Source organism: Cetorhinus maximus, chromosome 24 (assembly GCF_964194155.1).
Source record: "Cetorhinus maximus chromosome 24, sCetMax3.hap1.1, whole genome shotgun sequence".
Taxonomy (NCBI): Eukaryota; Metazoa; Chordata; class Chondrichthyes; order Lamniformes; family Cetorhinidae; genus Cetorhinus; species Cetorhinus maximus.
The window spans coordinates 17,438,600-17,455,117 of record NC_135902.1 but is presented as its reverse complement, the minus strand read 5'-3'; the positions used below and the strand labels follow the sequence as shown (position 1 = coordinate 17,455,117).

Here is a 16,518-nt window from a genome sequence, read left to right as displayed (position 1 = left end):
CTTCTTGAACCACTGCAGTGCACCTTGTGTAGTTACACCCACAGTGCTGTTAGGAAGGGAATTCCAGGATTTTGACTCAGTGACAGTGAAGAAACTGCAATACATCTTCAAAACAGGATAATGTGTGTCTTGGAGGGGAACTTTTAGGTGGTGGTGTTCCCATGCATCTGCTGTCTTATCCTTCCAGGTGGTTTGGTTGTGGGTTTGGAAAGAGCTGTCAAAGGAGCATTGCTGAGTTGAGGCACTCCATCTTGTAGATGGTGCACACTGCTGCCGTTGTATAGGTGATGGAGGGAGTGAATGTTTAAGTTGGTCTATGGGAAGCCAGTCGGATGGGGAGGAGGAGAAAGTCAGGGGCTTAGTGTGGTATAGCCTGAAGTTGGGGTGTCTGATCACAGGGGTTGCTCAGGTAGACACATTGGATTCAGGAGGTAGTTGTAGAGGCACTCATTCCTGCACAGTATACCCTGCCCCAGCAAAGCCCTCACCTAGATGAAGCTGCCAGGTTTCCCGAGGCTTGGGAAACACTACCAACCAGAGTTAAAGTGGAAAAGATGAATGGCAATAAGGCTTGCAGCATCTTTAACATATTTGAAGTTCCAATCTACCTCTTTGGTGTGAGTAGGTTGCCCAACCACTGTCTGGCCTCAATTAAAGCCAAAGTGGTACCACGTATAAGCATTCTCAGGAATATAGAAGCTTAATAGGTTATTTGATTCAGGTTTTCAGGATTTTCAAAAGAATTGATAAAGGAGATAGAGAAAAATATTTTTGCTGCTGGGTGGCCTAGAACAAGGGGACATATACTTTAAATCAGAGCCAGGCTGTTCAGGAGAAGCACTTCCTCACAGAAAGAATGGTAGAAGTGTGGAACTCTTCCATAAAAAGAAGCAAATGCTATAGCTCAATTAATCCTTTTTTAAATTCAACAGTGATAGACTCTTCCTATGCAAGTATTAAGGAATCTGGAGTCAAGGTGGATGAGTGGAATTAGAATGACAATCAGCCATCGTCTCACTGAATGGGAGAAGAGGCCCAAGGAACTGAATGGCCTACTCCTGTTCCAATGTTCCCATGGAGGCAATTTGGCCCATTGCACCTGTGCCAGCTCTTTAGAAGAACTATACAATTTGTCCCACACTCCTGTGATTGCATGGAGGTGTGTGAAGTGCTCCTGGAATGCTTGTGTCAGTCCTCTCCATCACTCTGAGATATCTAGGCAGTCCCCAGTGTGTCATATCCTCCACTTATCATTAATCATTCTGCTTTATCTTTATTTAAGTCTGTGAGCTGTCAGGATGCAGCAGTGATGCTAATATCTACTCTACAGCTCTGTTCAGCACACATTGTCAGGCAGAAGCTTGGCTCTGCCTGTGTGCCAGAAAGGGGCCTTTGATTTGTTACCATATCCAGTTAAACTGCAACCTGCAATTGTTTAACAGTAAATAACGTTGTTATTGTCGTAAAAGGACCTGATACTTACCCTGTCTCATTACATGATTTTCATAGCTGTAATTGAATGTAAGCCTGTTTTAAGGCCCATCACCTGTATTGTGTATTAAAATTCTAAACCAAATTATTATTGCATGAAGGTGGGGGGGGCAAATAGAGAAGCATGTTTTCCAGGGAGAGGATTACAAAAGAGAGGGAGATTCAGAGAGGTCCTGAAGGACCGTTGGTGTCTATACAACTTGCATTTGTATAGCACCTTTAATGTAATAAAATATCTCGGTACGCATCGCAGGAACATTACCAAAAAAAATTTGACACAGAGCCAAGAAAAAGTTAAGACAGGCGATCAAAAGGTTGGTCAAAGAGTTGGGTTTTAAGGAGCATCTTAAATTTGCAGAGGGAAATCCAGAGCTTAGGGCCCAGGCAACTGACGGCAAGGCCACCAATGGTTAGGTGATGGCGATTGGGGATTCACAAGATACCAAAATTGGAGGAACAATTATATGTACGCAGATCAACTGCGCAAACAAGGTCTTGGCATCAATCAATAGGACAGGAGCAGACAGTTAACATTCATTTTGCATCCAGTCCCATGACATGACATATTTCTGCAATAGTGGCTTAGAAAACTTAAAATGTTAAAAGGATTTGATTTGCGTAGGTTGGGGGAACTATTTCCACTGGTGGATGAATTGAGAACATGCAAACATACTGTTAAAATTAGAGCCAGATCATTTGAGAGTTAAATTAGGAAGCATTTTTACACTTAGTAGCAATCTCAAATTCTCCTCCTCAAAAAACAAGAGGACAATTGACATTTTGAAGACAGAGCAATAGATTTTTGTTAGGTGAGAATATCAAAGGAATTTTTTTGTTCTTTCATGAGATGTGGGAGTCGCTGGCTGGGCCAGCATTTATTGCCCATCCCTAATTAACCTTCAGAAGGTGGTGGTCAGCTACCTTCTTGAACCGCCGCAGTCCATGTGGTGTAGGAACACCCGCAGTGCTATTGGGGAGGGAGTTCCAGGATATGGAGCAAAGGCAGGAAAATTGAGTGCAGGTACAGATCAGCTGTCAAACATCCTTCCTATAACAGGTGCCCAGAACTGCATACATTAACCTGATTGTGGTCTAACAAATTCAACCACATTTCCCTGTTTTGACATTCATGCCCCTATGTATTCAACCTAGAATTATGGCCTTTTCTATCTACAATGCCATCTTTAAAGATCTATGTACCATTATCTCTAAAATCATGGGGTTAAATTTATGGTCCCCTGCTGGAGTATTTGAAGACAAGGGGGCTTGTAAAATAAAATGGGTGACCTGCCCTATGCCTTCCTGTCCACTCCCAACCTTATCCCCATATTGCAGTGGATGGGTAACGGAAAGGCAGCCCACTCTTGGGCCTATTGAGGCTTGTAAGTGGCCAATTAATTGTGCTTGTCATGGGCAATCTCCCCCAAGATCATAATCCCCTTTATCCCTCCCAACTGGCCTATAACCGCCCTCCAACCCCCATCTCCTCCTTGATGGGTCTGCCAGACAGGACGGACCCAAATCCCTAATGTACCTGAAGTCCAGATTCCATCACTTCATCTGTATGGACTGCCTGTTGTCCTAGCAGTGGCCACTACTCAATTCTGGTGCTATTGGGACTATTACATACAAACATACTATTTCGGAGCAGGAGTAGACCATTCAGCCCCTCGAGCCTGCTCTGCCATTCAATAAGATCATGGCTGGTCTGACTGTAACCTCAACCCCACATTCCTGCCTATCCCTGATAACTTTTCACCCCCTTGTTAATCAAGAATATATCTAGCTCTGCCTTAAAAATATTCAAAGACTCTGCTTCCACTATCTTTTGAGGAAGGGGGTTCCAAAGATTTACAACTCTCAGAGAAAAAAATTCGCCTCACCTCTGTCTTAAATGCACGACCCCTGGTTCTGGATTCTCCCACAAGAGGAAACATTCTATCCACATCCACCCTGTCAAGACCCCTCAGGATCTTAAAGGTTTCAATTAAGTCACCTCTTACTCTTCTAAATTCCAGTGGATACAAGCCTAGCCTGTCCAACCTTTCCTCATAAGACAACCCGCCCATTCCTGGTATTAGCCTAGTAAACCGTCTCTGAACTGCTTCTAACTCATTTAAATCTTTCTTTAAATAAGGATACCAGTACTATATACACTACTCCAGATGTGGTCTCATCAATGCCCTGTACAGCTGAAGCATAACCTCCCTATTTTTGGAATCAATTCCCCTCACAATAAATGATAGCATTCCATTAGCTTTCCTAATTACCTGCAAACTAGCCTTTTGTGATTCATGCACTCGGACACCCAGATCCCTCTGAGTCTCAGAGCTCTGCAATCTTTCACCATTTACTTATTAAGCTTTTTTATTTTTCCTGCCAAAATGAACAAATTTCACATTTGCCCACGTTATATTCCATTTGCCAGATTTTTGTCCGCTCACTTAACCTATCTAAGTCACTTTGTAGCCTCCTTATGTCCTCTTCACAATTTACGTTCCCACCTATCTTTGTGTCATCAGCAAATTTAGCCACCATCCCTTCAGTCCTTTCATCCGAGTCATATATATAAATTGTAAAATGTTGACGCCCCAGCATTGATCCCTGTGGCACACCATTCGTCACATCCTGCTAACCAGAAAAAGACCCATTTATGCCTACTCTCTGTTTCCTGTTAGCTAGCCATCTTCTATCCATGCCAATATGTTACCTCCTACACCATGAGCTTTTATTTTCTGCAGTGACTTTTGATGGCACTTTATCAAATGCCTTCTGGAAATCTAAGTACCGTACACCCACTGGTTCCCCTTTATCCACAGTAGATGTGACTCCTTCAAAGAACTCCAATAAGTTGGTTAAACATGATTTCCCTTTTACAAAACCATGTTGACTCTGCCTGATTGCCTTGAATTTTTCTAAGTGCCCTGCTATAACATCTTTAATAATAGCGCCTAACATTTTCCCTTTGACAGAAGTTAGGCTAAATGACATATAGTTTCCTGCTTTCTGTCTCCCTCCCTTTTTGAGTAAAGGAGTTATATTTGTTATTTTCCAATCTAATGAAACCTTCCCCGAATCTAGGTAATTTTGGAAAATTAAAACCAGTGCATCAACTATCTCACTAGCCAATTTTTTCAAGACCTTAGGGTGAAGTCCATCCAGACCTGGGGATTTGTCAGCCCGCAGCCCCAACAATTTGCTCAATACCCTGGCGATTGCAATTTTCCCGAGTTCCTCCCTCCCTTCCATCTCCTGATTTACAGCTGTTTCTAGGATTTTACATGTGTCCTCTATAGTGAAGACTGAAGCAAAATACCTGTTTATTTCGTCCTCCTTCTCCCTATTTTCCATTATCAATTCCCCAGATGCAATTTCTATAGGACCAATGCTCACTTTGTTAACTCTTTTCTTATTTAAATATCTATAGAAACTCGTACTACTCATCTTTATATTACTAGCTAGCTTTCTCTCATACTCTAATTTTTCCCTCCTTACTAATCTTTTTGTCACTCTTTGCTGTTCTTAATATTTTTTCCAGTCTTCTGACCGCCTGCCCTCTCTGCGTAATTATCTGCTTTTTCTTCTAGTTTGATACTGTCTTTAACTTTTTCAGTTACCCACCCTCCCCTTGGAATTTTTCTTTCTCATTGGAATGTATATATTCTGTGTATCCTGAAATATCCCTTTAAATGCCTGCTACTGAACTTCTATTGATATATCCCTTAACCTCATTTGCCAGTTCACTTTAACTAGCTCTGCCGGCAGCTCTCTAGGGTGGGACTTCCTCCCAGTTGAGGGTGGAAGTTCCACTCCAATCCAATAAAGGCTGCTCTCAGCGTATTATTGCTGCCAGGGTAGCTGGGTTTCTGGCTGGCGCCATGCTGACGGACTTTTTGGTTGGGGGGTGGTTGTGGGTAATCTATCCCCCTTGTAAAATCCACCCCAAAGAGTCATTTATGTCACAGAAAGAGACAGTTTGGCCCACCGAGTACATGTCAGTTCCCTGCGGAGCAGTCCAGTCAGCCCCATTTCCCCACTTGATCCTTATAGCCCTGCAAGTTCATTCCCTTTGTGACCATCCAATTTCATTTTGAGATCATTGATTGTCTCCACTTCCACCAGCCTTGTGGGCAGTGAGGTCCAGGTTATTACCACTTGCTGTAGAAAGAAGTTCTTCCTCACATTCCCCCTGCATCTCTTGCCCAAAATCTTAAATCTTTGTCCTCTAATCCTTGTACCATCAGCTACTGTGAAGAATTTTCTTTGTCTACCTTATCTAAGCCTGTCATACTCTTGTACACCTCTATCAAATCTCCCCTCAACCTCCTTTACTCCAAGAAGAACAGCCCCAGCCTTTCCAATCTAACCTTGTAACCAAACACCTCCACCCGCCCACCCCTACCCACCAGCTGCCCCATTCTGGTAAATCTTAAGAATATCAGCATCTTTCCTAAAGTGTTGGGACCAGAACTGGATGAAATATTCTAGTTATGACCTGACCAGACCTTTTATAGGTTCAGCGTTAATTCCCTGCTTTTGTCCTCAATGCTTCTATGAAGCCCAAGATTCCATATGCTTTGCTAACCACTCTCTCAATATGTCCTGCCACATTCAAAGATTGATCACATACACCCCCAGGTCCCTCTGCTTCTGCACATTCTTTAGACTTGTGCCATTAAGTCTGTATTTAGCCTTTTCCCATCTCTTCAGCCAAAATGCATTACCTCACAGTTGTCTGTATTAAATTCCATCTTCCTCTTGTCTCCCCAGTCTGCTAGCCTATCTATGTCCTGTTGCAGGGCAATTCATACTATTCTCACTCTTTGCTATTCTTCCAAGTTTAATACCATTGGCAAATTTGGAAATTTTACTCTGCATTGAAAGCAAAAAGCAAAATAAAAACAGTGGTCCCTGCATTGACCCGACGGAAGCACCACTATCTACCACCCTCCGAAAAATAACCAAACAGTACAACTTGCTGCTTTCTGTCCTTAAGCTAATTTTTTATCCAGCTGCACACTGACCCCTCTATTCGATAAGCCTCAATTTTGTTAACCAGCGTTTTATGTGGCACCTTATCAGATGCTTTCTTAAAATCCATATGGACAAATCACCTTCATCATGGACCCCCTTCATCAACCTTCTTTGTTACTTCATCAAATAATTCAATTTTATTAGTCAAGCACGACCTGCCTTTTACAAATCCGTGTGGCTCTTAATTAATTCTTAATTAACTTAAACCTCTCCAAGTTCCTGTTGATTTTTTTCCCTGATTAAGGATTCCAAAACCTTACCCAACCTTCCTACTCATCCAGATGGCCACCCACCTACTATCATGACCTCTTACTGTCTGTGGGGTGACCACCTTCTCAAACGTATGGTCCAGGAAACTCTCATCCTCCCTGATGCACTTTAGTGACTACTGCTGCCCCATAAGCTTGGAAATCCTGAGCTTGAGCTGAAGCAGCTGGATACACATTCTACACAATTGGTCACCCAAGACATGGGAAGTTCCCACATGGTGCAGTTGTTACAAGCAACAGGTGTCAGATGCTTGTCCACAATGTAAAAATAATTCTGTTTCCTCTAAATAGATAGTGCCCTGTTTGAACTGCATTCATTTTAATTAATATGTCTGGACCTGTTATATCCTTATTCTCTTATTAATTCATTTACTGCTGTACTAACCCCAACACCTAATTTGAAAGAAATACCCTAGTTTAGTAAGAGAAGAGAGAGAAGTGCTCACTAACAACACTTACCCACTTCCCTGTGACATCACACTTTGATTTTCTTTATAATGTAGTGGGTAGGCTGTGAACCCATAGACTGTCTTGCACTGCTCCCTCTTAGGCGTGTTCTTTTATGCCTTTCACCAGCCTTGTTATTCTCCTTCTTGAGTCTGCTCCTTTATGCCTCCCTCTACTCTCGCTATGCTCGCTTCCAGGCCTGCTGCTTTATGCTGCTTCCCGGCCTCACTTTTCCTCCCCTCGATTAAAAATCTAATAATTTTTGGATGTATTCCTCTAACTGTGTTTTTCCCCCAAAGTGTGCTAATTCACATTTCTCTGCACTGAACTGCACGTCGCTATTTAGCTGAAGAAATTTCTGGTCCTGGGTTTAAGCTGTAAAATGTCCAGATGGATTAATGAATGTGATAGAATGATTGCGAAGTGTTAATTATATATTATTTGTGTTTAATTGTATATAGGCCGTGGATGTTCACTGAGGATTCACTCGTGCCCCTGTAACTAGACACAGACTGAAACTGTGGTTGATGGGAATAGGAGGTGTCTTCTTACAATGTGTAACTCTGACACCATCCAGGACAAGCAGCATGTTCTTTTGGCACTCCATCCACCACCTTCAACGTTCACTTCCTCCACCACTGGTGCACAGTAGCAGCAGTGTGTACCATCTACAAGATGCTCTGCAGCAACTCACCAAGGCTTCAACAGTACCTTCCAAACCTATGACCGTTACCACCTAGAAGGACAAAAGCAGCAGATGCATGGGAACACCACCATCTTCAAATTCCCCTCCAAGCCACACAGTGTCCTGACTTGGAAATATATCGCCTTTCCTTCACTGTCGCTGGGTCAAAATCCTGGAAACCCCTTCCTAACAGCATTGTGGGTGTTCCTACAAGATATGGACTGCAGAGACTCACCACCACCTTGTCAAAGGCAATTAGGGATGGGCAATAAATGCTGGTCTAGCCAGCAATGCCTGCATCCCATGACTGAATAAGAGAAAATGCACAGCAAGCTCCCAGAAACAGCAGTGTGTTAATGACCAGTTAATCTGTTTTTGTGATGCTGGTTGAGGGATAAATATTGGCCAGGTCATGGTGGATAACTCCTCTGCTGCTCTTCAGAAAACGCTGTGGGATCTTTTAAGGCCACCTAAGAGGGCAGACAGGTCCTGCAGCACTCCTTCAGTACTGCACTGAAGGTCCATCTGAGATTATGTGCTCAGGGCTCTGAAGAGGGACTTCAACCCACCCATCTCTACCATTGAGCCAAGGCTGACATGGGGGTTACAATTGGTCCCCATACTATGCCATGAGGATACTGCTGGTTTAAGTGCTTGTTGAGATAGAGCTTGCTTTTTGTGTCACAGATTTTTCTCATGATTCAAAAATATATTCATTGCTGGGAAAATGAATAATTTTGCATTCTTAAACATTGAGACCCTGCACAAAAGTCAGGGAAATCTGTTGAAATCTCAGCTCTGAGAATTGGACATGCTGCTTCTATTAATTCCATCAAAACAAAAAGTAGTTGATGAAAAATATCATTACATTGAAGCAGCAGCTTTGGAAATGATTTGATAGTATCGAGTCTTTGCTCAGCTTGAGCATCTCACTTGCAAATTTGTTTTAGAGGTCTCAATAAATATTTATGAAAATGTTTATTACTGAAAGTTCAGGAGGAAGATAATGTATTAACTTGGGACAGGAAGAAAAAACTGGAGGTGGAAAATAGTAAACTCAGCAACAACGTCAAGCCAGAAATAACCAGAGACCTGACTGGCTCATTTTGGATAACAATAGAAATTTAGTGAGGTCTACTTAGAATAAAGGGCACAGGTAAAGGCCATTTGGCCCAACCAGTCAATGTGGGCATTTATGCTCCATTCTAGCCGCCTTCCATCTTTCCTCGTCAATATCTATCATCATAACCTTCTATTCCTTTCTCCCTCTTATGCTTTTCTTGTTTCCCCTTAAACACATCTATATTATTCACTTCAACCACTCCCTGTTGCAGCTAGTTCCACATTCTCATCACTCTTTGGGTAAAGTAGTTTATTCTGAATTCCCTATTGGATTTCTTGGTGACTATCTTACATTGATTACCTCGAGTTATGCTTATCCCCACAAGAAGAAAATTTTTCTGAATTCACTTTATCAAAACCTTTTTTTGAGTTTGTGAAACCCGACTTACTTTAGTGTTGAGCTCGGGGGTCAGGAACTCCAAGTCTCGACAGTCTTCGGACTTCATGCGCAGGCTATAAGCGGGCTGCACATGCACAGTTCTGCATATCTATGTTCTTCGGGCCCAGGACAGGCTTGCACAGAAAGAAAAAGAAGAAGGATGCAAAAACCCGGAGAGCAGAGCGCCATGGCCAGCAAGTATCCCAGGTAGTGGACAAGGGAGGGGGATAGGGAGAGGTCCCAAGCAGGGGAGTGTCAACAGGGAGAGGTCCTAAATGGAAGTCCCAGGTAAGGGACAAAAACAGGACAGAAACAGGTCCCGGTTAAGCTAAGAAAAAAAGAGGAATAGAGAAACTGGCTCCAAATTAGAGAAAGGGCTGCAGGGGGCAGGCTTTAAATAAAGAGCGCTCATGCGAAGCCCTGGTAATTGAAGAGGGTCGCTGGGGCAAAGGTACCCCTTTGGAGCAGTAGTATTCTGCATGGTGCGGCTGAGGTTGTGCCTATAATTTGATTCTTGGGTGTATGTTCGGGAATCTAAGGGAAGGGAATCTCAGGAGCCGAGATTGAAACCCTGGAGGTGGGCCATTGTTGATGCCATCCGAGTTTGGTAATTGAAGAGGACTTAAGAGAAGCCCTGAAGCTCCAAGAAGGCAGCCGAGAGTTGCTGACTCTGTGATGCGGGCCTTTGGGACAAAGGTACCACTTTGGAGCAGTAGTGTTCTGCTTCGTGTGGCCGAAGAGCTGAAATTGTGTTTGGAAGTTGATGTTTTAGTATACTCAGAAATCCAGGGGAACAGAATCTCGCAAGGTGACATTACGAGGTGGGCTGTCGTTGAAGCCATCTAAGATTGGAGCGACTTTTGGAGAGAATTCCAAGGCAAGATCTTCAAAGGTGAAGATTGGAACCTCTTGTGAGAAAGACAAAGTTTCAATGAGATTGGTTGACTCACAGTGTTATGAATGTTTGGGAGGGTTGTTGAGAAATCCCGTGGAATCCTTTCTGGTTGCATTTATCATTTATTGTGCAGTGTGGGGTGTTCGATCACAGTTTGCTTGTTAATTCACATGTACCTCATATTAACCCTGAATCATAAGAGTATAAGATAGATATTGTAAATCGTTTTATCTTTCTGGCCTTGTATAGTAAAGTTTACTTTTGTTTGTAGAAAGTGTGTGGAATCTTGTGGCTTTATTCTACTAGCAAGTGTCTTGAATCTCAAACTTTGTCTACTTTAAACAAAATGTTATTGGTCCCTAACCGAATCCTACCAACAACTTGGGGGTCTGGCCAAGAATCATAACAGATTTGATCGGGAAACTTGGCCAATGCATGAGCAGGATTGTCAGGTTTTCTCCTTGGTCAGAGGACGAGGTGAAAGGTCAGGCTCTTCCAAAACTTTCTCTTAATTGAAAGATGTGAGGGACAGGTCATAGTCTTCAAATTCCAACCTCCTTGGCGAAAGGATGAGTTGAAAGGTCATGGCCTTCAGATAACTTTTCCCTTATTGAAGGATGAGATACCAAGGTGCAATTTTCAGTTGACTGCCTCACTGGAGGATGAGAGGATAGGTTAAGGGCCTCAGATGGTTTTGCTACATCATAAGCATCATTTCCTCTTGCTTCCATTAATGATATTCAGTCATCCTGCATGAGGAGGAAGGAGCAAGAAAAGACCATTCAACCTGTTATTGTTCCTTGTTGCTTAAATTTGATTCAAGAACCTGTTTATTGTTCTTTATTTTTAAGCAGTAACTTCCCCTCAATTCCATGCACTCCCGCACCCCCACCTCCCCAGCCAAAAGGTATTGAACCCTGTTGGTGGCATGATTCCATTAACATTAGCAGCCATCCAGATCCATTTGCAGTAGCCATTCTTTGTCAAGGTCAATAACTGTTCTGTTCTAATTAATGAAAACGACCAAGATATACTAATAATGCTGAAGTCTTGCATACCATAACTGGTTACCCTCCCAGTGTAGTTGTTCAATAGCAATGACACTGACATCTTCCCAAACAATGTGGCAAATTGTCCAGGTATGTTCTATCTTCACAAAATACAGCCCTCTGGATCTGTTCCCCCCTGACCATTATTTAGGTATAATTCTAGGCAGTGAGGGGAGTCATGGGGCTGGATGGGGCGACATAGCCAATCCTAATCTTCTCACTGCCTCCATGGTAGTGATTATGGATAATGGTCAGCGGTGAGAAGCTTAGTTTATTTATTTTTTCTGACCTATTAGCCCTGGAGCACTAATCCCAGTTGGGTCACTGCCCCAACTGAGGTCAGCTAACTCCACACAAAAGCAGGATCAAAACCTAGGACCTTCCTAAACTGTCTGCTTAATATCATACCAAGTGGGAGCCCACCCATAGAGTCGCTGGTTTGACCTGTTGCAGTGCTGTCAGGAGAGTGTGGAGCCTTAATTATAGTCTTAATTTTATTGACCATATTGTAGACTTAGATAGATTATCTGGTTATTAACTCATCACTGATTGTGCACTCTTGTGCAAAAATTGGCTATCAAATTTACTACAATGAACACACTTCAAAAGAACTTCATTGGCTGTAAAGTGCTTTGGAACGTCCTGAGGTTGTAAAAAGCACTATGTAAATGTAAGTGCCTTCATTTTTTCTTAACCTGTGTATATGGAGCATTAGCACCAAGTGTAATAGCCAGCATTGCAGCATTCTGAATCATACTCTTCCTCGTGATGACTCTCTCGATAATTCAGTCATGAATCGCAGACAGTGAAAGAGAGGAAGGTGAAATCATTGAGCTCTCCCGATTGCCTGGTAGGTAAATAAATCACATATCGAGCCATTGAACCCTTTGGATGTTCTGCCCTGAATTAGAACCCTGAGGTAGGTAAGTAGGTAGGTAGAAGATAAATAACAAAGTCAGCTCAGGGTTCATGCTCCTGATTGCTATCCAGTAATTGGCAGAAAGCAAATGTGTTTGAAGGATTGGCCTGGGCTATGGTATTCCCTGTAGTTAAGGAGTCTGGAATTTCTCTGATTACATGGAAACAACTTGGCTGAAGATTATACAATGCCTGTGAGGTCCATTAGATATCCATTTTCCTCTCCCCTGGCATATTTAAATACCGGTTGATGCTACAGCGGAGTTATACAATATGGGCTATCAAACTCACCAAATGTAAGATAGCCTCCCCCAGTCTTCTCATGTGGTGTTGCAGTGGCACTATTATCCAATGGAACCATTCCACAGCATTGAACAAAGGAAGGAGAGGAACTTGGGAAATAAAATTGAAAGCTGTGATCATTGAATGGTTTTGATAGTCAAACCTTTCAGTATTTACTTGTGTTGTTAACTAGAATCAGTGAGTGATTCAACAAAATGGCAGCTTGGACAGTGTCAGACACCTATGTCAGGCTGTGTCCATGCCAGGGCAAGTTCTGTCTCACTAAACATTAGCTTCAGTTATGTTGTAATTTTGCAATTAAAGCACAGTGAATATTTGAAAAAAACAGAACCTATTCCCGACAGCTGACTCATGTTGGTTGACATGGTAACAGTAAGAGAGAAACACATCACTTAAGCTTGGCTGATCTCAGAACGATGAAGTCTCGATGTTCAGATTAGATTCTCAAACAATTACATAATTCATCTGTCCAGCAAAACCAAAATAACCCGTCAATCTTGTTGGTTGAACGATGGCAACATTTTTCATGTGATGGCTCAAGGCGCTAAATATGCTGTGCCATGTGAAAGAGTAGTAGAGAGCTGGAATGTCCCACCAGTCTTTGCCAAGTTAGCTGATCTCATGTGGGGTGCTGCAGTTATCCTCTGTGTCACTGGGCTGGTGATGGAAAATAAAACCAGCCAAGGCTCCTGTACTTAATGGATGTGGACACTCCAATTGGCTGAAAATTGACCATTTGAGTGAGATATTGGGGAGCAGATATAAACTGTGCTATCGCAAGTAACTAGCACATTCAGGAGGAATATAAAACATCGTCAGCAATCTTTGTTAAAACTTAGCCAAATGCTGCTTCACTGTCCAAGCAACAGCATTTTAAGCATTGCATTGATGTGTGTGACCAATCCTGTGGAATGCTTAGGTTTCCCAGTGTCCTAAGAACAAGCAAACCAACATTCAGCTGTAAAGCCCACTTTATACTACATCAGTCTCCCAACCTTTCATAACAGCAGATGCTCATTCAAGTCAATTAGATCTAGTAAACCAAAAAGCTACTTCTTGGTCCGAGGTAAAACCAGAATCTGAAAGAACAAAAATGAGGTGCAAGCTGGAGGAAAATCTATTGTCCCAATTTGGTATTGAGCCATTCAGACAGGGAAGGTCCCAGATTTGATCCTTGGTACAATCTGAGATGGCGATCTCAGTTTAGGCGACACATGGCATTCAGTTGGTGTCAGTGTTCCCAGGCTAGAATGATGCTCGGTGAGGACAGTGCGAGGTTTCCCAATACCCAATCAAGATTCACCATCTAGACTCTCAAATAAGGAGATACTGCAGGGTGGGTGGGTGGGGGTGGTCGCTGTTGCCCCTAGAACCACGTTCGGCATGAGCAAGTCTCTATATCACCATATACAATAGCACTGCTGTAAAGGTGTTGGTTAACAAGTTGATGAAATGCTTCTGTCTGAAAAGACAACTTGGTATTCATTGAGCCGTAACTTTGTCTAATTAGGCAGCTGCCTCATGAGAAAACAGACCTAATATTTTTACTGCACTTTGCCTTGTACACACCATTTAGCTGTAACAGAAGACTTCATTTTCTCATACACACAATTTTGCCAATCACTTTGATTAAGTGTCACAGCCCAAATCAGGTCATGGCATTAATGGTTCCTCACATGACTGACTCAATAGTCAGCATCTTGGCCTATAGTGAGGTAAAAAAGCAAGCACTAGCTTTGACCGCTTTGCAGTGGTTTGGCAGTATTGCAGAACCAATGAGCTTGGTGTCCCTAGCAACAAAAGAGGAACATGTTAAGTGCTCACTGCCATTATTGCAACAGTAATTTCCAATGTCTGCAGTGAGACTGTTGGATTTGTAACTGGGTGACTGAGTGCCTGAAAGGATTGCCACTGTGTTACAAATTCAAATGAGCATAATCCTGTTCATTCATTATGTGCAGAACCCTGTTCTTGACAGTACAGTCCAGAATTGGATGATACAAGGCTGAATAGATCAAATATAGGTACAGTCTTTGTTAAAACCTGAAAGTCTGTAGCTCACCCATGTTAAACCACACCCAGTTAAATATAAACAAAAAACTACTGCGGATGCTGGAAATCCAAAACAAAAACAGAATTACCTGGAAAAACTCAGCAGGTCTGGCAGCATCGGTGGAGAAGAAAAGAGTTGACGTTTCGAGTCCACATGACCCTTCAACAGAACACTCAGTTCTGTTGAAGGGTCACGTGGACTCGAAATGTCAACTCTTTTCTTCTCCACCGATGCTGCCAGACCTGCTGAGTTTTTCCAGGTAATTCTGTTTTTGTCCCAGTTAAATATAGTCCTCCAAGGCAAAATTGCATCTTTGATTTTTCAGTTCTGTACATTAACAGAGAAGAGTCCCCTGCCATCCCCATCCCCCTGTGAGCTGCAAGCCCAGCTGGTTATGTAAACATTTATTATAGCCAGTCCCGACAGTGCTGGAAGCAGTACAGTTCCCATTTTGTTTTATTGCTTCCAAGACGAGAAAATGCCCCTAGGACGAGATGATTAAAATGAACTTCAACACAAAAAGATAATAACCTTGTATGAGTGAAAGATGTCCTATTGAGTTGGCAGCTATATAATGCTGTTATTCAGGCATGTGAATGGAACAATAGAGATATAGTTGCATCCTGTAAGTGTTCAAGGTTCAGAGTGTTATTCCTGTGAGTGTTTGGGACTATATCCACAACTTGCACTTATTTGGAGCCTTCAGCTCATGGCACTTCTCAGCAGCATTATCAGACAAAATTCAACATCAAGCCATATGGAGAGATATTTGGACAGATGATAGGTGGGCTTTAAGGAGTATCTTAAAACAGGAGAGAGAGATAGAAAGGCAAAGAAGTTTAGGGAGGGAATTCTAGAGTTTAGGTCCTAGTCATTTGAAGGCACGGTCATGAATGGTGCAGCAATTAAAATCGGGGATGCACAAGAGGCCAAAATTGGCAGAGATCCTGGAGGCTTGTAGGGCCAGGGGAGGTTACAGAGCTAGGGAGGAGCAAGGAAGTGCTTTGAAACCAAGGATGAGAAAATTTTAAAATTGAGGCCTTACTAGACCAGGACCCAGTTCAGGTCAGCTAGCACAGCAGTGATGGATGAATGGGACTTGGTGCAGATTAGGATGCGCTCAGGTTTATTGAGGGTTGAAGTTGGCAGGCCAGCCAGGAGAGCATTGGATAGGTGAGCCTTGGAATAGGTGAGCCTGTAGGTAAGAAAGGTAACAGAAGGAATAATTCCACTATCTAACGCTCCAGGAGGAGAATTGTGGCTATGATGTTGCAGCCCCAACATCAACCTCTGCTTTTTGGATGGGTGTGGAGAATTAATATTAAAGTGAAAAGCTGCATGAAATGTGACCGGTAAAATAATTGTTTATCTGTTAGGGGTTCTTTGAATGGATGACTTAAGTTGCTTTAAATAACACAGCAAACTTTCTTGCAGCTTGTTCTGGGGAAGGTTCCAACTTAGAAGAAATGCATAAACATTGTAACTTCAGAAAAGTAGGTCAGAACTCTCGCACTCAATTCCATAACTGTAAGAGGCTATAAACTTTATAGGGCACATTCTTGAGGACGTGCTTCTGCTAAAGTTCAGTACAAATGGATGTCATTTAGAGAGTGAGATTTTGTGCTTCTCACAGTTTCCATCATATTTGTGAGAACACAATCCAAGTTATGAAGGTAGGAGGAGAGGTTCTGGAAGTTTCAAACAAAGTTGAACAAAATAAAGTAAAACAATTAAAATTATTATTTCTATTTTTAGTATTGTACTAAATCTCTTCAGCCTGCATTGTATAGCCTGGTTGGCATCCTTGCTGTGATATTTCCATGGCTTGGTTGACTCTTGTGTCTATCACTGTTTCTTTGTGCTTGGTTCAGTG

At 42.5% G+C, this 16,518-nt stretch overlaps 1 protein-coding gene across 2 annotated transcripts in view; it reads left to right on the top strand.

The window, feature by feature from the left end:
- spata20 (spermatogenesis associated 20) overlaps positions 1-16,518 on the top strand; it is a 382,219-nt gene that overhangs the window by 247,821 nt on the left and 117,880 nt on the right. The window lies entirely within an intron of this gene.